A 26,906-nucleotide genomic window follows, 5' to 3' on the forward strand; every position below is an offset into this window, starting at 1 on the left:
TGGTACAATAATTGGGCACAAACTTTCTGTAGTACCCTGCTGTCCCTAAAAATGTCCTCAGCTGCTTTTTGGTAACAGCACCAGGGCATGCCTGGATGGCTTCCACTTTGGCAGGTTCTGGTCCGATCTTACCACTCCCCACACTATGTCCCATGTAGGAGACTTCTGCCATATCCACTTGATATTTATAAAGCTTAATGGTCAACACTACCCTTGCATTGCCTATCTGCTAACCAGATGCTCATGTCCTCAGGCAAAGTGCTAAGGGCTTGTTCCTTCACCAAGAGGTCTGCCAGCCCTTCAAAAGTGGTGAACTGACACCCACTCACCCACCTTGCCTTGTGTTTATGCCCACAAAACCTTTTTCTATAAGCTTCAGGTGTTAACTTAAAACACTCTAACAGACAGATTTTAACAGTATTATAATTTAAGCAATCAGTAACAGACAATTTAGAAATAGGAGTTACAGCTTTACCATGGAGAAAGGGGGTTAGGAACCATACCCAGAGCCCTTGATCAGCATTATAATGTTTATATACTCTTTCAAACATATGTATGAAACTATCAGAATTATCCCCCTCTGTAAATTGTGGAAGAAATTTACTGACCTTTGTTGCTTCTGGGGTTCGGTTACTCCCTTCCCCATTACCTCCATGACTCTGGCAAAGACTCAGCATCTCCTCCTCATGTTGCCTCTGCCTCTCATTTTCTTCAGCTTCCAGATGTTTCATTCTCTTCGGATTCTAATTCCAAATGCCACATTCCCTCTGTGGATTCTGCTTCAACCTCTAAATGCAGCAGTTTCTGCTGATTCTAGTTCTAAACTCCTCTTTCTCTGCCTCCAGACATGTCATTTTCTCTGCTGCTTCTATTTCTAAACACTTGGCCTCCAGTTCAAGTCTCTTTAACTCCAGACAGATTTTTAAGACCTCTGTGGAAAGGTTGAACTGTCCATTTTCTGAGAGTTGTACATTCCCAAGGCCAGTCTGATTGCCCTCCTGGTTGCTGTTATGCGATGCAGCTGTGCTCAAGGCTGCAACCATTTCTGCTTTAGTCAGGTTGGTATGCACCAGTCCTTTAGTCAGGTTGGTATGCACCAGTCCTTTAGTCAGGTTGGTATGCACCAGTCCTTTAGTCAGGTTGGTATGCACCAGTCCTTTAGTCAGGTTGGTATGCACCAGTCCTTTAGTCAGGTTGGTATGCACCAGTCCTTTAGTCAGGTTGGTATGCACCAGTCCTTTAGTCAGGTTGGCATGCACCAGTCCTTTAGTCAGGTTGGTATGCACCAGTCCTTTAGTCAGGTTGGTATGCACCAGTCCTTTAGTCAGGTTGGTATGCACCAGTCCTTTAGTCAGGTTGGTATGCACCAGTCCATTAGTCAGGTTGGTATGCACCAGTCCTTTAGTCAGGTTGGTATGTACCAGTCCCTTGGCCTGGCACATCTCAGCCAACTGGCTCTTTGTCAGCTTGCCATACTCCTCTGCTGACATCCTTACCTGCTCTCCCTGACTAACTAAGCTAACAAAAAATAAATAAAACTATTGTGATATGAAACTCTGAATGCTTACTCTGTGGCTGATTGAAAGTACAAACACTGTCTTCAGTAACCACTGTTTACAGGCTGCAGGAATTCAATGTCTACACTACTGAATCCTAATATGTGAATATCCTACCACTGCCAAACAATTAATATGTGATGCCCCACCACTGGCCCAGTAATCAATGAACGTCAATCCTCACTATCAGCTGCAGAGGTGTTTTCAACTGGGATAGTCAGATGACAAGAAGTGATGTCATGCTGCAAGTATCCCAGCAGCAATATATGAGATATTAATTTAAGAACTATCTGAGACAGGTAGAGCATTTTGTATTCGTCTTTGACCTGACAGCATCAGCTGGGAAAACCCACTTACCACATCTGCCTTTCTTGCTCAGTAAGTAAGGTAACTAGTGTACAGTAATTACTTTTAGATTCAATAAGGAATATAGTAAGTATTAGTTTAGATGTTTTCTGTATTTATTTGAGAGTGTCCTGCAATGTTGTTTTAAATATTTCCTGTGATTTTAAACTCCGATGTCACTGTGAATATATATTTAGTATTGTCTTGTTCTTTTATTGTTTATTGTTTATTATTGTTTATTATTAAATATATTTAACCCTTTCAAGTGTGACTGGTCTGTCTAGAGATATTTAAGTTCTTACATTACTTGCATATCTATTTGGTGACACTGTGCAGGCCACTCCTAATAGCCTTCTTATTGAGTTTGTGAGTGTGTGTGTGTGTGTGTGTGTGTGTGTGTGTGTGTGTGTGTGTGTGTGTGTGTGTGTGTGTGTGTTTGTATATAAATCAAATCTCAAAGAGTATGTGTGTCAGCTACTTGGGCAGGGACATGAAACACTGGTTTGGCAGAGAGTGTGGTGGAGGTCTTGGCTTAGCCACTCAGCTGAGATCTCAGCTGTACAACTATGCCACTGGGGAGTCTTATTGGGGAGCTGGAGAAAGAGGTAGAAACCAGCCCTAGACTGATGGCGGTCTCTGTGTGCTCTTAAGGGAAATTGCACTTTACTGTGTGTGTACTTGTCATCCTCCCAGTGTGTACATCCCCCACTCTTGCCAGTGGCGAGGATTGAAGATCCTTGATTACTGGGCCAGTGGTGGGTGTCACAAGGAGTATTGTACTCCATTAAGTATGGTTCCATTTTCTTACCTAAATAATGCATATGTAGGAATGTACTTATGAATAATTTGAAGGAAATCAGTAAACATTTGTTAGAACTGTACTCAGGACATGGCCTTGTTTTCCAGATATTCCAGAGGTACAGAGGATGTAGAATAGGCCAAAGGTATAATGCTGTGTGATAACTATGTACACATGTTACATGGATAGGTCCTTTGAGCACACTTTTAACATTACACTGTTGTTTGGTTAGCACAATGGTCATTTAGCCTATTTTATTTTTTTTGGGGGGGTGAGTTCCTGCTATGGCACAATTAGTATGGACTGTTGTGTTGGGGGTGTGAGCATAAGTGAGTATCTGTTATGGCACAAACAAGGATATGTTCCTCTTGCTACTCTCCTTGATTTGTACCCCCTAGTTATTATTTTACCACTGATGAATTTTTAAATTGTAGTCTAGTGGTTAATACTGAGAGCCTTCTTGCACTGCCTTATCTGTGCACAGTTAATTTTTACTTATGTGATCCTTATATGTGTTACCATTATTTTGTTTTTCAGTAAACAAAATGCCCGCTCTCAATAGGCCTCCATTTTCTGAGGCAGAGAATAACTTCATAATTGAAGTATTACATGAACATCATGCAGTCCTGATGTCCAAAGTGTGAGTCAATATGTTAGAACGTGCACCTGTGGGACGAATTGGTCCAAAACATTAATGCAGTTGGGTAACAGAATTGCAGACATGAGTTGGTGTGACCCAGAGCCATAGGCTTGAATTCATGCTGTGATGAGGCATGTAGCTGAATTGCACGTGATCATCAGGTCACCATCGGTGAGCCTGCAGCAGAATACCCTCTCACCGCCACTGAGGAATTCCTGGCAAACATTGCCACACAGGACAGCTCCCAGAAATCCATTACATTCTGGACATGAGTTCCACTCCTACATCTCCGGAGGATCTTCCAGATATCCTTTGTTAGATCATCAGTAGAATACAGTTGCATTCATTCTGTAACAGTGTTTATAGTTTTAATGTGTGGCAAGTTGCTTTTTTGGTGGGGGTATTTAAGATAGCTGCAGTTTTCAGGTCATTTACAGGTTATCAGCCACATTCTTGTTAACATTGCAGTTACTGTAGATATAAATTATCAAAAGTATTACCCCCCCCCCCCATTATACTGTTAAATGTGGTGCTGTTGCCATTACTTCTCCCTTTACTTTTAACAGGACCATCAGGAATTCACACATGTAGGGCACCTGCAGTTGGTTGCAGAATACATTTATGTCAGTACTGTAGATATATTCCAACATATCTGCTAAAGTGTTGTCTCAGGCCTGCTGCACTGTCTGCATACCTGTCAACTGTACAGATATTTGCTGAATGTCCATAGGTTTGACTCATACCTCCGGCCCATATTTAAGATCATAGTGATTGACTTGAAAACTATTGACAAGTAATTCATGATTGGAGACATAAAATAATGACAGAGATCTCACATTCAGACTGCATACCCTTCAGAAATGTCATGGTGAAGCAATACCTGTTATTCTATCATCTGGTTTGTAAGGGCAATATGCCAGAATGGTACCTATTCTTGACGTCCATCCATTATTCATGGCTTTGTCCACATTTCTTGCTCTAAGAAGTTAAGAGGTATAAATGTCTGTAATAGTGACATCAGTGTAAATTACTTGGCATACATTGCAGCATAGTAGTGCAGGTGTTAATGTATTCCTGTTTTCCTTCATTTTATCACAGGAGAACATGGAAGTAGTTCTGTGTCCCCTATGCCACCTGATGTCAGTGTCTCATCAGACTCTGATGATGATATTGGCCAAAATGAGGCATAGCCAGGGGGTTGCAGAAGCTGATTCTGAACAGATGTTGACATCCAGCAACTCCCCTCATTGTCACTAGACACAGCCAGTATGCCTACGCATACCCAGTCCACTGAGGCCATAGATATTGGACAGTTGGAGGGTGAGGGTACTGACCAAGGAAGTGTGGCTACTGCGGCTAAAGTGACTGTTGACACTGGCCATAGCCAAACTGTTGATGAGGTGTCACATAGGCTGATTGATAGGGATGCTTGGAGGAGGCCTGCTGTCTCTCCCACATCTGTTGCAGGCATCTCTTCTTGTGTCATTTGACATATGTAGAGAAAGCAACTCCAGAAGAATGCTCAGGGTTATAGATGCAGCACAGTCTTACATCCATGACTGCCTCCACCATGTTGTTGATTCCCTGGATTGGTTGAATGACACATTGGAATGGGATGTATCTGTGAGGGAGTGCAGAGTGTCTGTCATGAAACACACATTGTCTGTGATGGAACGTCTGCTTGGAGGGGAACATCGGCCTCATGGGTGTAGTTTAGCAACTACATTTGCTGAGAGTCAACATGGCTGTGCCAGATCATGCTCCTGTAGTGGCAGTGCATCCACTGATCCAGCAGGGCATGTGCTGTCCACACCTAGATGTAGCAGGTCATGGTCCTGTACATTCTTGTGAAGTAAGCACATCCAGCAGACATTGATCACCTTCAGGTAGTAGCACAACATCTGACCTTGGGTGTGGTGGTGCCAGTGCAACTCCTGGCAGAGACAGTTCTCATATTTGGGGGTGGAGATGATGAACTGTCAGCTCTACTATGCACAGCTCACAGCATTCTAACATACAGGCACATAGGGCTAGCACTGAGCTTGGCAGTGTTCATTCAGACACACACACACCAATGTCACATTGAGAGCACCTACAGACACATGCAACATTTCCATGGTTCATCTTGCTTGCTTCCCTTGCTTACTCTCACACATGCACTCACCAACCTTTTGTGTCAGCCTAGGCCTCCTTCACCCCTATATAACACCCTGTGCAAGTGATAACTGTGCCACATACCTGTCATCTATATTTTGGATTCATGGATACTAAATCTATGTGTCTGATGCACAGGTTGACTATCTGCATCAATATGACTTTATTACCTCCATTTGTGCTGTTGAACTGGTAATTATACCTATCAATGAGATTGTACTTAGCCATTTAAACAGTTGCTAGCATAATAATGTATCTACTTTATAGTGGATGCTTTTGTGAGGGCTGTGAAGTCAATTAAACATGTCTAATATATCTTTCTCTTTAAGGTTTGTTTAGTACAAACTTATGGGTACACATCCAAAGTCAACCCATCAGATTCAGAGCTCAGGATCGTATGTCAGCACTGAAGACAAATCTCATCAGAATGGTAATACAGTATAATGTTCCTTTCTGCATGTACTTCATCATAGGTTCTGAGGTTCATAGGATGTGACTAGGGTTTTGACCTGATGTTGTTTAGAAGCACAGCCATTACATCACAATATAATATTTAAAGGTAGATATAATGCATGGCCAAGTTTGTGTAGCAAGGACCACCCATGTCCAGCAGAACAGCAGTGATGCATGGCAGATAACATTTTCACATCAAGTCATCCAGCCTGTGCTTTAACAGGGTAACGGAGGTGTTCTGCTAGACATGTATTTGAAGCCTACTGCAGAGGATTGACAACCTTTGAGAGATGTATCTGTGTCTCCAGCATGTCCTGTGTATGTCATAGTGTACATTAATGTCCCTGGAACAGGTAACTCTAGTTCCACATTAGTTACGGATGTGCAGCATTTTCATCCCATTTTGGCCACAGATAACCCTGTAAGACATACATAATCTGCCTCAAAGCTATCTATATGATACTGCACAGTGACAGCTACTTCAGTCTGCCCACAGAAGACACATGTTGGAGACCCCCTGATATTTAATTACTCAGACATGTCTGAGGTCTGTCAAGTTAGTGCAGGTGATGGCACAATACATATCTAAGGGATGATTATGTTCATTAATACAGTTGATGAGGGATGAGTATAGGAGATTGATAACATATTTTGCTTTTGAGGTAATGCTATTGCTAATCAGATGTAAAATGTAGGATGCCTACATTTCCACAATAGGCCCAGGTTGCAGTCAACATGCGTTCCAAGGTCTATCAATACAGAACTGGGGCAGAGTGTACTCTTGGTTATTTTATGATAAGCAGGAACATTTGTTATTACCACAGGGTATGCCGATGCATTTTTGTGCAGTCGATGTAACACTCATGGCTTTGTCAGCATTTGTTAGTGCCACAACAATGGTTTGCCACAGACTGTCTGTTTTGTTCAGGACTTCTGAGATGTAGATGCCAAACCTGACGGTCCACAGCACTGACACTTCTTGTTACCACACAGGTAACATGTCTGCTGCTTGAGGTGAAATGTCCCACTGTGGCTGAATATGGTTGGTCTGTGATCCCTATTGCAAACCATCTAATAACATAGGATTTCATATTCACCTTGGTTAGTTTCTTCATTAGATGTACTGTTGGATTGTGTTAGAATGACAGCAGAAACTTAGGCAAGTTCAGGAAATCTGTTGTTCTTTATATAATTATGTCATCCTAGGTGAGAGTATAATGCTGCTCAAACATAGGGACATACCTGGCTGGGACCCATATTTATATTTATTATTATTATTTATTTAACATTTGTTTGCCAGGATAGTCTGACCGGACAACAAGTGTCCATTTTCAGAGGAGTCCTGGGGAGAAAAACTCCATAAGTTCACAGAGAGAAGAACAATTTACAAAAGAAGCATTACAGAGCAGTAGCATACAGATTGTAGACTTTACAGCGGTTAGTATACAATAAGAGGATATTCCCCCTTTTGGTTGAAAATACAAGTGTACAAAATATACAATGAGAGTAAATAAGAACCTGGTAGAGCATTGCAAGATATTTCACAACTGAATAAGAGTATATAAATATTTAAGTTTTCATATATACATTCCAGCAAATATACATGTAAGAGCATATATACACATACACATATATACACATACATATACACACATGTATACACCTACATATACATACATACTTATATACATAATTTTTATATATATATATATATATATATATATATATATATATATATATATATATACATATATATATATATATATTTATACACACACACACACACACACACACACACACACACACACACACACACACACGTACATACACTCATATATAGGTTATTTCTCACACATGGATAGGTATAGTTAGATGGTGGTGTTTGTGTTGTCCAGAATAGATTGCTCAATAGCTCAATCATGTCTGTGTTTATATACTTCATATAGTCACATCTCAAGTTGTGCATACCAACATGAAGTATGCTGGATTGAGAGTGGGACTTGCTGTTGAGAGACTTGATTGCATGTGTGCTGTGATTACTACCTCTGCCAGACAGCTGAGACTAAACTTATCCTTGTTTACGCTTATGAGTGGGGCATCTGTACGTCTCACTATACAGTCAACTATTATGAGAACCTTTGGAATAGATTCCCATTGCCTTAAGCACTTCTATAGTGAGACACTGGTAATAATATTTCTTATGTGTACTGTCTACTTTGGGTGTAGCATTAGATGTAGCATGATTGCATGTATGATGTGTCTGCTGTTTAAGTTGATTTGTGGGGAGTACCTCTGCACATGATAGTTTGTGTTGGGTGCATATTATGAGTAGGAGTCAATGTTTGTGAGTAGACCTCCTATTTAGTATTACTCTTCTAGAGGCAAGAGAGCACTGGTTCCAGATTCCTACTATAGGTGGCTCTCTTGAAATGTGTACTTCACTGGTGTAGGAGATACAGGCTGTTCAGTGCACATGAGGCATTATCTGCACTAAGTCATAAACCCATGTCAACTATGCTAGCAGGGGAAATGGTGGGGAAATGATAAGTGATAATGGGAGGTTTGAACCTGATATCTACATAGAGAATGCAAAAAGGGGGTATATGTGATCTGACTACTATTTTTCAGGTGGTTAATCTATGGGGTGTACATTAGGAGGGCCTTCATAAGGAAGATCAATATTTCTGTTATTGATAGATAAGTGGGTAAATTGCAGCTTGTTATTTAGCAGAGGTTCTGACAGCTATCTCTGCTCTGCTACATAACAGCAGCCAATTGTATTTATAAGAAAGTGTATTGACATTTCTGCATGTATAAGGGCAAAGTGTTACAGCCTCGGCACACAATCCAGAGCAGAGCAGGTAATGCAAAGACACACTGTTAAAGCCCAAACTGAGTCCAGATATGCTAACCTTCAAATAGACGCCCCTGACACAAGTGTACAGATGAGGTTTTCTCCAAACATAGATGTCATCTTCTTCTTCCTATTCTTTTGGAATGTACCTGCGATGATCCACCACTGGACCAGTAATCAAGGACCCTCAATACTCACCACTGGCACCTGTGGGGGACATACACTAGGAGGATGAGAAGTACCCACACAATGTTTCCAGATGCAGCTCTGTGCATCAAGTGCAATTTCCCCTTAAGAACACACAGAGACCACAGTCACTCTGGGGCTGTTTTCTCCCTCTTTCTCCAGATCCTCAGTAAAACTTCCCACTGGTACAGCTATAGAGTTGAGATCTCAGCTAAGTGGCCAAGCCAAGACCTCCAGCACCCTTTCTATCCAACCAGTGCTTTGTGTCCCTGCCCAAGTAGCTGACACACACACTCTTTGAGGTTTGATTTACACACACCCACACACACACACACACACACACACACACACACACACACACACACCTGGCAAAGGCTGGCACAGGTTTATTAGCTATGCCTCATTTTGCCCAGATTATAAAGTAGTTATCACCAGCCAACTCATTATCAGTTACTGTAAGGCCCTTAACAAAGGGTGTCCAATCTTACTGTGTAATAATAATATTAATACAAGTGGTAGTTTGACCAACAGCAAGGTTATTAGGCATAGCCCACGGTGTCACCAAATAAATATGCAAGTACTCTCAAAGCTTAAATATATCTTACAAACATCAGCCACAATGAAAGGTTTAAATATATTTAATAATAAATAATAAAAGAACAAAAATATTCAGTATATACTCACAGTGACATCACAGTTCAAGACCATAGGAAATATTTAAAACATTGCAGGACAATTTCAAATAAAGAAAGAAAAACATCTAAACTATGCTTCACTATATTCCTGACTGAATCTAAGAAAACTGCTATACCCTAGTTAACTTACTTAAGAGCAAGGCAGATGAGGTGAATTGATCTTCTAGTTCTTGTGGTCAGGTCCAAGACAGAATACAGAATGCACTGTCTCTCTTTCAAAGTGTTCTCAAATTAATATATCAAATATTACTGCTGGGATAGCTTGCAGGATGACATTATTTCTTGTTATCTGACTGTATCCCAGACAAATCCCCCATTGCTGGAAGTTAGCAGTATTTAGCATCTACCTGTGAAAATACATGGACCTCAGATCTTTGGCAGATGCTGGAAGTCATAAAATAATTATATCCCTCCACATCTCAAGAGCTCCCTACATAGAAATTCTGCCTCTTGCTTCCATAAAGTAATTTAATTTCAGCTATTTTTTTAAGTTTTGCTGGACTGAAGTTAGCCTCCTGTATTCCAGTTTCCCCTGTTAAAATATATAGATTCAAACAGCTACAATGGTACAAGTACATTTCTGTTCTATTCCAGTAGGGCACACTGTGGATATATTTCAAGCAGTTTGCAAAAAATATTTTCAGCACATATGTCTGTGCAAAAAGGTTTGATATACCCATAACATACAGTTCTAATACAGTTGTAACACAAGCATCTTATATAAATCATGTTGACATTCACAAATGACAAATAATTATTTACAAAATTCCAGATAGCTGTGCTGGCAGTATCTCCTTTTGTCACAGTACCATTAGGCATTGCCACAGTAGATCATCTGCTTCCATTTCTACCCATCCTCTGCATCTTGCTCTGTCACATCAACCTTCATGTCCTCTGTCACCACATCCATAAACCTTATCTCAGGCCTTCCTCTTTTCCTCCTACCTGGCAGTTGCATCCTTACCATCCTTCTCCCAGTATACATAGCATCACTTCTCAACACATGTCCAAACCAAGACAATCCCACCACTCTGGCTTTGTATCTAAAACATGCAACCTGAGCTAACACTCTAATATACGGTTAATACTCTTGTACATCCTCAGCACACACAATGCAAATCTTAACATCTGGAACTCTGCAAACTGCTGCTATGACTCCTGTTTCTTTTCAGTGCCACAATCTGCAACCCATATAACATAGCTGGTTTCACTACCATCTTGTTGACCTTGTCTTTCACTGTTATTGGTACCCATCTGTCAGCAATCACTCATGACACTCTTCGTCCTCCACTCCCCCTGCATTCACTCTCTTCTTCACCTGTCTTGCACACTCACCATTACTCTGAACTGTTGATCAAAAGTATTTCAATTCACATGCCTTCACTAACGCTACTCCCTGCATCCTCGCCATTCCTCTATCCTCCCTCTCATTCACACACATATATTCTGTCTTAGTCCTGCTGACCTTCATTCCTCTCCTCTGTAGAGCATATCTCCACCTCTTCAGGGTCTCCTAAACCTGTCCCCTTCTCTCACTACAGATCACAATATCATCCACAAACTTCATAGTCCAGAGGGACTCCTGTGTGATCTAATTTGTCAACCTGTCCATTAGCAATGCAAATAGATATCATGATGTTTGTGCATACAATAACAGGAATGTCACTGTTGTCTGTCTTATACAGGATGAGGTGATGTCTACCTGTCTGTCAGGCCAGTGTGTGACTATAGCCTGTTGTGATGTATACATACTCAATAATATGATATTGCTGATGACATCAGCAGTGTCCACTGAAGACAGGAAGACAGTGTCCCATAGGTTGTTGTAAAATGCTCTGTGTAATTTTCACCAACAGCTCACACACATTTGACTGCAGTGAGACTAGAACCCCTACCTATCCAAGTTTATAGAACACAGACCAAGTACTTAATGCACACACCACTGCACAAGTCTGATTTCACTAGGACTGCAGGTGATCTTATGGTAGATAACATCAGCAGGCCACATGGGATACAAAAATTTGGAGGTCTGTTTTGACTGGATGTTTGTGCAAGCACTAAAACAGTGCAAAACTGTGCCATTTGAGAAGCCCATTTGGGATACATATTTACACCATTCTTTATGCAGACACATACACCAAGTTAACCACAGTGAGAATAGAATACCTACCTATCTAGGTTTACATACTACAGATTACAGTTCTTAATGCACACAGCACAACACAAGTCTAATTTTACTAGGACTGCAAGTGATCTATGGTAGATGACATCAGCAGGCCACATGGGGGGCAAGAGTTTGGAGGCCTACTTCATTTTGATGTTAGTGCAACCACCAAAATAGTGCCAAACTATGCTCTTTGAGAAATCAGTGTGGGATACGCACTTACACCCTTCTTTATGGAGGCACACGTGACAAATTGACTGCAGTGAGGATAGAACTCCAACCTACCTAGGTTTACATACTACAGATTACAGTACTTAACACATGAGCCACAGCACAAATCTAATTTTATCACGACTGCAGGTGATCTTATGTTAGATGACATCAGCAGGCCACATGGGGGACAAGCGTTTGGAGGCCTACTTTGACTATATGTTTATGCAAGCACAAAAACAGTGCAACACCATGGTATTTGAGAGGTCAGTGTAGGATGCACACTTGCACCCTTCTTTATGGGGACACATACACACCATGTTGACTGCAGTAAAGATAGAACCTCTATCTATCTAGGTTTATATACTATAGATCACAGTACTTAGCACACAAGCCACATCACAAATCAGATTTTATTAGGAATGCAGGTGATCTTATGGTAGATGACATCAGCTGGCCATGTGGGGGACAAGAGTTTGGAAGTCTGCTTCCACTGGATGTTTATGGAAGCACCAACACAATGAAAAAACATGCTATTTGAGAAGTTAGTGGGGATACACATTTACACCCTTCTTTATGGACACACACACACACACACACACACACACACACACACACACACACACACACACACACACACACACACACACACACACACACACACACACGCACACACACAGAGTTGGTTACAGTGAGGACAAAATCCCTACCTATTTAGGTTTACATATTACAGATCATAGTCCTTAACACATGCACCACAGCACGTCTAATTTTATCAGAACTGCAGGTGATCTTATGGTAGATGACATTAGCAGGCCACATTGGGGACAAGAGTTTGGAGGCCTGCTTTGACTGGATGTTTGTGCAAGCACCAAAACAGTGCAAAACCATGCCATTTGAGAAGTCAGTGTGGAATACACACTTAAATGGAGACACATACACACAACAAGTTGATTGCAGTGAAGATAGAACCATCTCTTATCTAGGTTTACATACTACAGATCACAGTTCTTAACGCACAGCCCACAGTACAAGTATGAGTTTATTAGAGCTACAGGTGATCTTATGGTAGATGACATTAGCAGGACATGGGTGATGTTTTTGCAGGCCTGCTTAGAAAGGATGTGTGTGCAAGCAGTAAAACAATGGAAAACCATGCCATTTGGGAACTCAAATTGGGATACACACTTCCACATTTGTTTATACACACACACAAGCAAATGACTGTTGTGAAATTAGAACCCCTACCTATCTCAGTACATGGTCTACTGAAAACAGTAGTTAACACATGCACAGTGGCACAAGTCTAATTATTGTAAGACTGAAGGTGAACTTATGCTAGATGACATAACCAAGCCATGTGTTAAACAACAACTTGGGAGGCCTGCATAGTCACATTGCTTCTTAGTATCATCTGAGGCTAGTAGCCTAGTTGTGTAACACTAATAGCCTTATTGAGCATATTTGCCTGTTTGTGTTTGGATAAGCAAGCCTGTGAGCATCATCTATTAGCCCTGTCCATGAGTGAGCACACAACATTGTGTACTGCAGCTTGTACAGTGTTTTATATGTGTGTTGAAAAATCAAGGAGAACCAGGGTTGTTGTGATTACTGGTGCTGTTGCTGGTGGGGAAACAAATGGCTGGCTTGTCAGTATATGTACATATACTTATATTGTGCCTTCAATTTCCAGTGTTTCCACATGTAGTCTTAGGGGAGACATGGGGTCTGAGAATGATAGGACACCATACCTGTCAAGTGTCCAGATTTTCACAGAATGTCCAGATTTTTTACTCATATTTTTGGCTTGTTTCTCACAAAATTGTTGTTTTCTGGAAATTCAATGGCAAATCATTGAGAAATTAAGTCAGAAAAGAATGCAGAGTTCACTGAGTCTAAAACTGTTCACACCTAAGTTTGCATTGTGCTGTGATGCATACATGGAAAAAAATACAGTGTAAGCTTTATTGAATTCCCCCGAACTCTTGATTCCTTTAAGTTAAATATCCTCTAACCAGGTTCTACAAAATAGCAATGAAGCAAAGAAATCATCAGGATAATCCATGCCTGGCGTGAAAGAAAAGTTATACAGTTCAGGTATCAAACAAATTCCAACAATGGATAAAGAAATCATGAAGATAATCCAAGCCTGGCATGAAAGAAAAGTTATACTGTTCAGGTATCAAGCAAATTCCAACAACGGATAAAGAAATCATGAAGATAATCCATGCCTGGCATGAAAGAAAAGTTATACTGTTCAGGTATCAAGCAAATTCCAACAATGGATTGCTTACTAGCCAGTCGTTGTCATTGGTTTGTTTTATTTATTTATTTCCATTTGTCCTTTGATTACCAGAATAGTCTAATATTCAGGGGAGGCCTAGGGAAAAAGGCTCCAGAGCACATTCAAAAACATTTAAACAGTAGTTGAATAATTATATACAAAGGGAGAAAAGCACCACAACAGATTAAAATTTTGCAATGACTTGAGAATAAAGAGTCCACTAAAATACACATAAAAACTTTTTACAGTGGCTGATAAGTAGTTTATTTATTTTATTTATTTATTACAGTTTGATGACCAGGATAGTCCACTGGGCCTGGAAGAGCCTGTTTTCAGTGGAAACTCTGGGAGAAAAGCTCCAAAGAATATAAACAATTTTACAACAAAAGTAAATGAAGTATGGAACAGTGAAAAATACAGAGATAATATACAATTTGTAAAAAAAAGTCATAACATTTCTAATCCTAATTAATGATTTGCAAAAGTGAGATTCATGTAGTCTAAGCATATTAAAAGTACAGGCAAGTACTTATAAAAAGTAGTTAGATCCACTGCAGAATTCCATAACCTGTGTCTGCTAAACTAATACATAGTTGTATTGACTATATTTCTACTAATAATATAGTGGTGAGAAATAATAGAATATTCTGCTGCTATAACAGAGAAATAGAATGAGATGAGGTGGACTAATGAGCAGGAGGTAAAATTAAGGAGATGGAAAGAAAGTTTACTATCATCGTGGAAGGACATAGTAGTAAGTGTCATCTGAAGAGGTGGAAGGGCATGCATTAGTAGTATGGTATCAATCAAGTCAGAGCCATTACTATCTGCTAACATATGAATGTGTTAGTGAGAAAGGCATAGTTATCATCAGTAGGTGGTCATGCATCTGTTCTGAGGGTTCTGCATGTACAGTTACAGGTTTCAGATAGATTTTTTTGGATTGATCTTGAAATTGGAAAGTTTGCTGGTATGTTTTAGGGAGAAGGAGACAGAGTTCTAGGAGTGGGCTACCTACCTGGAGTAGAGAGAGGTTTCTGGGGACAGGTGTGGTTTGCAGTTAGTGAGGAGCATTTTATTTCCAGACTGACGTGCCCCAGCAGAGGTGTACATGTGTAATACATCTAGCAGGGCTTTGCTTTGTTCTGGACTGTATATTAACTTGTGGATTATGAGCAGTTGGGTGTAAGTGAATGTCTAGTAGTAGTTGGCATGGAATATGACTTATATAGGGGTGTTGTCAGAAGCTGTTATTTTTGTTTGAGGTGTGTAAAAGCTTTGGGCAGTGATAACATTTTTTTTTCTTAGAAGTTGGGAGTTATTGAGACAACTTTCAAGTGATGAAAATGACTCTTGGGTGAGGTGTTGTATAGTAACTATGTTACTAGAAGAACAGGTTAATGTGGAGTCATCAGCATGTTGTATGAGGTGCTGTAGAGTAACTATGTTACTAGTACAGATTAATGTGGAGTTATCAGCACGTTGTATAAGGTGTTGTAGAGTAATTATGTTACTAACAGAACAGATTAATGTGGAGTCATCAGCACATTGTATGAGGTGTTGCAGAGTAACTATGTTACTAGCGGAACAGATTAATGTGGAGTCATCAGCACATTGTATGAGGTGTAGCATAACTATGTTATTAGAAGAACAGGTTAATGTGGAGTCATCAGCATATTGTATGAGGTGTTGTAGAGTAACTATGTTACTAGTGGAACATATGAATGGGGAGTCATCAGCATGTTGTATGAGGTGTTGTAGAGTAACTATGTTACTAGTGGAACAGATTAATGTGGAGTCATCAGCACATTGTATGAGGTGTAGAGTAACTATGTTACTAGAAGAACAGGTTAATATGGAGTCATCAGCATGTTGTATGAGGTGCTGTAGAGCAACTATGTTACTAGAACAGATTAATGTGGAGTCATCAGCATGTTGTATGAGGTGTTGTAGAGTAATTATGTTACTAGTGGAACAGATTAATGTGGAGTCGTCAGCATATTGTATGAGGTGTTGTAGAGTAACTATGTTACTAGCTGAAGAGATTAATGTGGAGTCATCAGCACATTCTATGAGCTGTTGTAGAGTAACTATGTTACTACAGATTAATGTGGAGTCATCAGCACGTTGTATGAGACATTGTAGAATAACTATGTTACTACCAGAACAGATTAATGTGGAGTCATCAGCACACTGTATGAGGGATGCTAGACATTTAACAGAGTGCAGGTTGTTGGTAAATATCTTGAAAAGCAGTAGCCCCAGTATGGAACTTTGGGGAACCCCTGATTTTGACATTTAGGAAGGATGAGTAGGAATTAATCCATTTAACAGACTGAAGTCTACTGGAAAAGTAGTTGGAGAACCAGTTGTAGGAAATGTTGGATAAGCCAAGTGAAGAGAGTTGTTTTAGAAAAAGTCTATGGAAAACGGTATTGAAGGCCTTGGATAGATCCAGAAACATGACAGAAACCAGTTGGTCTTTGTCTCTGGCTTGGTTAATAGTGTTGGCAAAGATTAAGACAGCTGTGGTAGTGTTATGCCCTGGTCTGAAACCATGTTGTATGGAGCTAAGGAGGGGAGAGCATGGATATATCATTGGAGTTGCCTTCTTTGTGAAGGGGGATGGTGTGAATTTTTTTCAGTAAGGCTGGGTCATGTAATTCCTGAACAGATCTGTTTGTAAGGATGGATACTGGAAAGGAAATTGAGTTGGCTGCTATTTTTAAGAAATCACAGGAATTCCTCCTGGAGCAAGTGTACTTGGTTTAATTTGTTTGAGTATTTCTTGTTTGTTATGATAGATACTGGTTGAATGCAGAAAGAGTGAGTATTAATGGAACTTGGAGGTGATATTAAGTGGAATGTACTCAGGTTATTAGAGGAGGTTGATGTGTTTTGACTTTCGTTGTGAAGTAGTTTAGCAGTGCTAGAGATAAAGTGGTTATTTATTTACATTTGTTTACTGCGATGGTCCACAGGGTCAAAATGAGCCCATTTTTAGTAGAGGCCTGGGGAGAAAAGCTCCACATTAACAAGCACATACAATACAAGAGTCACAGTTGAGTACACAAAAGTTAAACATGTCAATATCATAAACATCAAATAGCATAGTAAGTATATTAACAAACTTCTGGAGATAAGTTCCGCAAGAACATCAATAGAAATGTAACAGTAAATACAACACAGGTGTGTGTATCAATCACTCCAATTCAATATGAATGTCAAGTAGATATTACAGCATAGTAAACTTAGATGGTATTTCTTTGAGTAGTCAAACTAGCAGGTAGAAGAGTTCAACCTGACAGAGAGTAAGTCATTATACACAATAGTAGTGATAAACTGGGGAATCAGGTTTTGAGAGGTACAGAGTTACCACATGTGCAGTGCCAGAGAGTGCAGAGATGTTGCTGTAGAGATGTCTTGAAAGAGGAAGGATTTCTAGTAGTCCTTACAGTAACGGTAGGGCATTCCACTGTTTGGCAACTGAGAAAGAAAATAGCTGCTGGCCAGCTGGAAGGTTTGTTTTTTGTATTTTCAAGAGAAGTTAATTCTCAGATCTGAGAGTCCTACTTGGACGGTAGTGAGTACATATAGAACTAAGGACTAGGCAGTCTGAGGGTTTGAAGATAATTCTGTGTGCTGTTGTTAGTTGTAAGTGTGTAAGGTAATGTGGGAGCTTGAGACAGTTCAGTAAGTGTAAGGAGGAACAGTGACAGGAGGAGTATTTGGCATTAGTTGTGAACTTGGCTATTTTATTGTAACAGGTCTCAAGCTTGGATTTCAGAGAGGACTGAATATTAGTAAGTTGTGGAGCACCATATAAGGGAGAAGGTAGAAGAAAGGCTGAGGCAAGGGTTTCTTTAGTAGAGCAGCTAAGGAAGTGTTTGTGTCTATAAAGGATACCTGATTTTTGATGAGTTTTTTGATACCATCGTGCTCATGCAGGTCAAATTTCAGGTTTTCATAGATTCATAGATTAGTACTAAGCTAACTGCCCTTGCGAGCCAATTTAAGCCTAACCAATTATCCCTTGTGAGACTCAAACCCTATACCTTGTGTTTGTAAGGCAAACACCTTAACCATTAGGCCACCCTCCCAACACCTAGTAGTTTTGTATGAGAGGCAACTTTAATACTTGTTTTGTTCTGAGAGTGTATAGTGAAATCAGTCTTGTTTAGGGGAGTGGTTAGTGAACTCAGCCTTGTTTAGGGGAGTGGTTAGTGAACTCAGCCTTGTTTAGGGGAGTGGTTAGTGAACTCAGCCTTGTTTAGGGGAGTGGTTAGTGAACTCAGTCTTGTGTAGGGGAGTGGTTAGTGAACTCAGTCTTGTGTAGGGGAGTGGTTAGTGAACTCAGTCTTGTTTAGGGGAGTGGTTAGTGAACTCAGTCTTGTTTAGGGGAGTGGTTTTCTTAGGGTTGAATAATACAAGCCTGGTTTTGTTGTTAAGGGCAAGATGGTTGTTGGTCATCCAAGTTTTAGTAGCTATAACAGCAGTTTAGGTAATTTGTTGAAGTTTAGATATGGAGTTGGCAGAGTAGATGATGGTTGAGTCATCTGCATATTGTATTAGAGAACCTTGACTGAGGAGTGAAAGTTTTTGATGAACTGCTGAAAAGAAAAGGCCCTAGTATGGAGCCTTGGGGAACTCCTGTAGTTGTACTAAGGAATGGAGAACGAGAGTGCTGCCATTTAGTAGCTTGTAGTCTATGTGTTAGGTAAATAGAGAACCAATTTAAGGATGGGGATATGCCTAGTTTACAGAGTTGTGTAAGAAGTAGAGGGTGGGACTCTGTATCAAACGCCTTAAAGAGGTTAAGAAATAGAGGGGATACAATTTTACCTGCATCTTGAGCTCAGTTAACTGTGTCCGTGAAGGATATAAGAGCTGTTGTAGTATTTTGGCCTGGCCTGAACGCATGCTGAGTGTGGGAAAGGATTTGGTTATGAAGTAGAAAGCTTAGAAGTTGAATGTGAATATATTTTTCCAAGATCTTAGAGATAAGGGAGAGAACAGCAATAGGGCAGACATTAGAAATGTCAGTGCTGTTGCCACCTTTTTGAAGAGGAAGGATACATGCTTTTTTTCCAGATGCTAGGAACATAGGACTCTTAGATAGATCTGCTAAGAAGCATACTAATAGGGTATGCAGTGGCTTTAGCTGAAATCTGAAGGTATTCAGAGGGTAAAGTATCAGGAGCATTAGTGCCAGTTTTGAGGTTGAGAAGTAATTTTGTTATAATAGAAATGCTTATGGGAAAAAAGGAAAATCTGGTTGGAGAGGGGATAGTGGTGTTCTGTGAAGATTGACTTCAAGTTGCAGAGTTAGAATTGTAGTTAGCTTTGGGAAAGGTAGCTGTGAGATTAGATAGTGTTGCTATAATATGAGTTGGAAAAGATGGTTATTTCAGTAGGTGTATCAGGATGTGGATACGGGTTGTACTTTGAACCTGGATTTAGCAGAGATGTAATAAAATACCAGAATTTCTTTGGGTTTTATTTATGATTATTTTGAAGACTTAGGTAGCGTTTTTTTTGTCTTTAATGACTAGATGTTTTACCTGATTACAGAGTTGCCTAAATTTTAAGAGATCGGAAGGGTTTTTATTTGCCATAGTTTCCAGGATTAGTCCCCAGCAGTCATGCATTGCTTGGTGGGCCTAATGAGCCAGATGGCATGGTTTGGTTTTATTCTTTTTTGTCCAAGTGGGGCTAGTCTGTTTAGAGTGTTGAAAAATATCGCGTTGAACTTGATGGCTTCATCAAGGTGAAGGACTTTTAGTATTTACCAGTTGATGTTTTTCAAGGTGTCATTGAAGACTGTTGGGTTAAAACTGGTTAGATTTCTTGTTTGTTTATATTTGACTTAACAATGGAGAGGTTTTCACTAGACTATAACCAGGCAGGTGGTCACTGATACTATTGGGTAGTGTGCCTGTGGATGAGATTTTCTTGGGATCAGAGATCAGAATCCAGTCAAGGATGGAACCACTGTCCTTGTTTCTGCTGAGTCTAGTTTCAGAATCCAATCAAGGATGGAACCACTGTCCTTGTTTCTGCTGAGTCTAGTTTCAGAATCCAATCAAGGATGGAACCACTGTCCTTGTTTCTGCTGAGTCTAGTTTCAGAATCCAGTCAAGGATGGAACCACTGTCCTTGTTTCTGCTGAGTCTAGTTTCAGAATCCAGTCAAGGATGGAATCACTGTCCTTGTTTCTGCTGAGTCTAGTTTCAGAATCCAGTCAAGGATGGAACCACTGTCCTTGTTTCTGCTGAGTCTAGCTGGATTGGTAATAAGCTGAGTAAAGTTAAATAGATTAATACTGGATGAAGGGGAGCAATAGGCAAGATCAAGTCAATTAATGTTTACATCACCCGGGATAATTGTTTCATTTTCTATGCTGTTTGAGGTCCAGGCCAGAGTTTCTTCTGGCAGAGGAATGTTGTTACCTGGGGGAATGTATAGGGCTATAATGCAATGATTTTTACAGTTTATTTTTAGGAATGATATTACAATTTCAGTGGAAGAAAATTTGTAGAATGAAGTTAGTATAGGGGACTACCATAAAGGTATTTGGAAAGAGTAGTGTGACGCCTCCTTATTTATGGGGTCTATCTGCTCTTAAACAAGCATAGCCTGGGGGTGGGGGATTTGAAGTCTTTTATGAAAGGTTTTAGCCAGGTTTCAGTAGCAGCAATTATATGTGGTTTGTTGTGGGATACCCAGGCATGGAATTCTGGGATTTTGTTTTGAATACTTTGAAGGTTGAGTGTTTTGGTATTTAGAGATCTTTAAGAACTGGGGGTGGATGGGTTGAAAGAAGAAGAGATGGGTCCTGGGTCGGGGTGGATATCTCCACATTGAGTTAAATTAGAATATTTATGTGGGTAAATAAAGGATAATTGGTTTCTTCTTGATCTGTAAGTATAAATCAAGGGTGAATGGTACCAGCTGTTATTTTGTAGAGGAAGGATTTTTAATTTGGTGTGTAGAAGTTTGCTTATTTGAGACAGGCTGGAGGATATCTCTGAGTAGCTGGTGAAAGATCTGGTTTGTGTCGATGTATAGATATAAGTTTGGGAGGTGGCTACATTGTGTCCAGTGATGTTAGATTTAGCAGGAGACAGAAAATAGGGAGAAGAGCAGTATATTAGTAATGAGAGATACTGTAGAAGAAGGATGGAGGTTCTAGATAGAGGGATGGAGAGGTCGTGGTACAGAGATGTCAGAATGTGCTTGTATGATTGTTATAGGGGTGCTGATAGAATAAGGTGAGGAAGTCGGGAGGAGAATGTTGTGGTGAAGTTGAGCAATTCAGCAAGATATATTCATTTGGAGGTGAATAGTTGAATTATACAATGCTAGGTATAGGTAGGATGGCTAGTGAATAGTTATGTGGTAACTGGATTATTGTAATAGAGGAAGTGGAGAGAAGTAACTGAATCAAAGGATTTGATTGCTGGAAGTGAGGTGGAGTAGCAGAATAGCTCTGGATTGTTTTGGATGACTATAATGGGAAGAGTTAATTGACATAAATTTAGAGATATTAGGGGTGGGTAGGAATGGGGGCAAGTTAAGGGAGTGGAGTGAGTCCAAGCAAATCAAGGGTGAATGGAGTGGGCCTCCACCCGGAGTGAGAAATTCAGCAAGTGAAGAACACGCTTAGAAAAACTATCTTAAAGTTAATAAAATGAGACTAATTTTGTAGCAAAAGTAGCTCAGTATTTGATTTAACCTTATAGCGGTTACAGTGGGTTAATGTGTACTAGATGCAGCAAGGCAGTAATGAAAAGGAGAAAAAGTTTAGTAGAGATAACATGGGTAGTGATACAGGAAATTAAAAGATTGAAATTGCAAAGGTAAGCCTCTTCTATGGGTCTCCACTATGCCAGCTGTTACAGAGCTATATAAAAAACTAGTGCTCCTTATTCAAAAAACACAAGTTTGGGGTGGTGCCGTATATCTCTCAATGAAAGGCACTTTACACAGATAGGTCTTACAATGTAGGCCAAGTACAAACTTTAAAATTCCCGCCAAACTTTAGGGGCACTCTTTGACTTGGGAGGTTTCACAAGTAAATGCTGGGTGAAAGAAATGTTTTTGGGGGATGCATCTCAGGGTCTTGGACTTCATTATGAGGAGATATACAAGCGAGTGAGGCAGCTTGGATCTTTAAGACATATATACATACGCAGAGTAGAGAGGGGAGCGATAACACAATAAAGTAGAAAACAAATGTGTGGCTAAGAGAAAAAAGTTAAAGTCTGGTTCAAGAGTTAAAGTAGTGCAGAAAGAATATTGTTCACCAAGTTAAATTTGGCATTCATGGCTATCAAATCAGAGAGGACATGTTGCATTGCTATGAATATACTGCAGTTGGATAGGAATTGAATGGGAAAGGGAACCTGTTCACATGCTAAATTCGTTGAGTGTTAGGACTATAAAGCTGAAAGGTCAAAGAACGAAGCTGCGTAATATACTATGGTTTGGATAGGAATTGGAATGGGAAGGGAGCATTGAAAGCATTAGCTGTTTCATCCAGGGAGCAGTGGGGTTGAGTTTTGGTTGTCCATTTGATCCAATGACATAATATTTTAGATATGGTGGCCCAAAAGTATCTAGAATGTTTGTAGTGTCTATTCTGCAAATTGGAATAATAACGTTTCTTGTCAAGTTTGTTCTGGAATTTGGCTTTATTCTGCATGTATTTATATTGCTAAAGATTGCATTCTGTTTTATTATTGAGGCATGCTATTCTTCATTCATTTCCTGGTAGTAGGAGTGAGCCAAGGAGCAGGGTTGTCTTGCATTCTTAAGTCTAAGGCGGCCTAGTTGTTTAGCTGTTACATAAATAACTTATTAAAATAAACAACTTCACCTAGTGGCAAGACTTTTAGGATGCTCCAGTTGAAAGGTTGTAGTGAAGTGTTAAACAGTTGTGGGTTAAAGTTGTTCATGTTGCCAGAGTATTTATATGTCTGTTCCTTTGGAGAAGTATACCATTCTCTTGTGGCATATATGGGCAGGTGGTCACTAAGTGTGCTAAGGTGCTGTGGGAGCTTATATTGCTAGGGTGACTTGTTAATAACCACTCTAGGATGGTAGTTTTACTATTTTTAAGTTGATTCTGATAGGACCACTGATAATTTGGGAGAAGTTGTAAAGGCTTATACTAGTAATTATTATCTCAGAGGTGAGACTTGACCAGCTGATGTTAACATTACCTAGTATAACTGTCTCTGTGTGTGCATTATCAGATAGCCAGGATGTACTAATACTGCTCCAGGATGCATATAAATAGCCCCCACAGATATTGTTTTACTTATGTTTAGTTTTAGCTTACTTAGAGGTAGTTCGGCATTGAGGAAGGAGGGTATGGCAGATGTGAAAGGTGACTGGTTTATGCTACTGAGGTACATTATTGCTACTCCTCCTGCTTTTTTGTTTAATCTATCAACTCTAAGAATGTTAAAGCTGGGGGAGGGGAGTATTTTGTGTTACTTATATTCGGTTTTAGCCAGAATTAAATTATTGATCATATGTCAGGGGAGTGATACCTTATAGTTGTGGAATTTTGTTTACAGTGCTTCTGATGTTTATATGAAATAGATTGAGTTTCTTGTTGATATTTCTTTATTTTATCAGGAGAATATTTTGGTTTTTAGGCAGGGATGATTTATTATTTGTGGAGTAACTTGGTGCCTGACAGGGTCCAGGGTTGGGGTGAATATCACCTGCTAGGAGTAAATTCAATAGTACATGTTTTATGAATGTGTTGTTTTAGTTTTTTTCAGCTGTCTGTATTGAGCAGGATGGATGAAGGTGTTACATTGTAATCATGTGTCTTTTGGTAGTAGGGAGTTGTGTTTCTTAACACACAGTAGGGTAATAATATGCGTATGAGATAGGATAGAATGATACATTGTATCACCGTCGGGAGTTTAGCATATGCAATGTTTTAAACGAGAGCAAACATTAAAGCAATTGTATTTATTTATTTATTTGACATTTGGTTGCCAGGAAAGTCTGACTGGGCTGAAAGGCCCATTTTCAGTGGAGGCCCTGGGAGAAAAGCTTCATTAATAATAAGGCTTTTACAACAATAAACTGAAAAATCAGAAGTAATATACAACATTACATGAATTGATTAGAAAGCTATATACTCAGTACTGTACAAATTTACCAAAAAAGAAAAATAAATGGAAAGTAATATGCATCTTTACATGAAATGTCAACAGGGATTATATACATAGTGTTATACAGATATCAGTACAGAGAATCAAATTACAGGAAAATAAACAACCGCTACAAGATTTATAGTTTGCAATTAAGCTGTATTTCAATTGACATATATATAATTTTTCTTTGGCTGTTAGTGGTAACGTTATTAAGATTTTTTGAGTAAAGATGGAGGTTATGGGGGAAGGTAGTAAGCTAGAGAAAGTGAAGACAGTATGCAGAAGGTGAGGATAGTTTGTAGATGAGGGCTAAATGGAGATATGATGGGGTAAAAGGAATATGAGGAATGGAAGCTGAAGAAGAGGGGTGTTTGAGGGTTGTAGAAAGTGGGGGTATCTGGAGATGCAGTGCAGATAGGGTTAATGGAGTGGAGGTTCTATTTCTGGAGATGCAGATCCTTTGTTACAAAACACCCTAAACTTCCTGTAACTCAGCTGTTATGATTTCTTAGTACAGAAAATGCAGAGTTAATAATTAGAGTGTAGACTTTCTTTTGGCAAACACACCATTCCTGGGATGTGTCTGGGGAATCCCTAACAGTACTAAGTTTAAAAATGGTGTGTGAGTTTCTCATTGCAAACAGTTTTAGCTTGGCAAAGGCAAGCAGATCACATCACATTGAAAAGTAGAAAAGATAGCAGATTATCACATATTATACAATGACTGGCCATTAATATTCAAAAAGAAGCACGTTGATTGGTCAGACCAACCAGTGTGCCTATTTAAAGCTGATAATATACCAATGGAAAAAGGTCTGGTCACCCAGAGTTTTTTCCATAAATATATCCAATAAAAATTTTACTTTTCTCTTTTTTTTAAATAAATTTACAAAACCGAAGACCTCAAATGAACGAGAGAGACAACACTGAGAAAAATAAAAGGATAATTAGGTACATCATGCAAAACTAAAGAACGATACCCGATTATCCTTTTATGTTCTCTGTCATGTCTCTCCTGAACATTAACATTCTCCTGGTTTCTTTTTTCTTAATTAAAAACAAAAACAACAACAAAAAAAAAAACAACCGAAATCTTCCTTTCTCCATTGTTTCCTTTACACAGTACTGATGGGGTCTACATCAGAACATCGAAAGTTCATACTTTCGAATGTTCTTACATCGACCCCTATTCAGCAAACGCTGAAAATAGCGAAATGACAGATAACCAAATTTTTTCCTTGGGAAAGAATTTGGTTGTCCATTTCTGTCATTTCGCTATTTTCAGTGCTGTGGTGGAAAGTTACGGGTCGGGTTCAGGTAAGTGTGCGATTGGGCATGGGTTAGGTGAGTTAGGGTTAGGGTGCGTGGGAGGTATGTGTGCAATTGTGTGGCCGTGATGGTTAGAGTGGGTTAGCTGAGTTACAGTTAGGGCACAGGTGAGCTGAGTGTGCGATAGTGACGGACCTTAGGGTTAGGGTTTGGGTTAAGGTAAGTGGATAGTTAGTGGTGTTTGTACAGTTTAATGTAGGGTTAGCTGTAAGATTTTGGGTGTATGTGTGTGGATTGCTGTTTGTTTGGTGTGCTTGTGTTGTGTGTATGTGTTTTGGAACAGCAAATTTTTTCCCTAGGAAAAAAATTGCTGTTCTGAATGTTCGATGTTGTCAGCATTCGCTGATTAGGAGTCAATGTAAGAACATTAGAAAATGTGAACTTTCGGTGTTCTGATATAGACTCCACTGATGTACTGTGTAAGCATGGAACACAAGTCGTATATGCATGCGCAGTATATCAGGAAAGCCCCAGGATACCGGAAAAAATGTGAAAGGGCACCACAGTGCCGTTATACAAAGACATTATTTAAGAAAAGTATTTTTTTTCCTTACGTAATGTCATTGTATAATAGCAATAACTGACTCCGTGGTGTAGTATATTGAAGATTCACCCACAGTTGGCTTTGTTTAATGACTTAGGTTTCACCCTAATGATTAAACCACACCAACCATGGGTAAATCTTCAATATACCACACCAACATTGTCGGTTATTGTTATATAATTTAGCACTAGAATACTTGTTGATTAAAGCCCATATGTTATCCATTTCATCTTATTCACAATATTTTAAAACAGATACCTACAATTCCATTGTCAAATGAATTGTGAAATGAGTTTACATTTGAATCCTCCAGTGGTCACCTTGTGGTAACTTTGTTATGGGAAGTCTTTTTTCTTCAGTATTTCTAGCCAGTGTCCTTTGCTGATTTTAAATAGTGTCATAGGAAATCTTGTCATTTCACTGAGGAGTGCAGTGCTGTAGAAATTCTGACATGCAATAAGCAGTATGCAGTTCTTCATCTGGAGAGAGTTTCCTTAATGTATAAGCTGTAATTT

The sequence above is a fragment of the Protopterus annectens genome, chromosome 16.part0 (genome assembly GCF_019279795.1).
Source record: "Protopterus annectens isolate FY-2018-M chromosome 16.part0, PAN1.0, whole genome shotgun sequence".
NCBI lineage: Eukaryota > Metazoa > Chordata > Ceratodontiformes > Protopteridae > Protopterus > Protopterus annectens.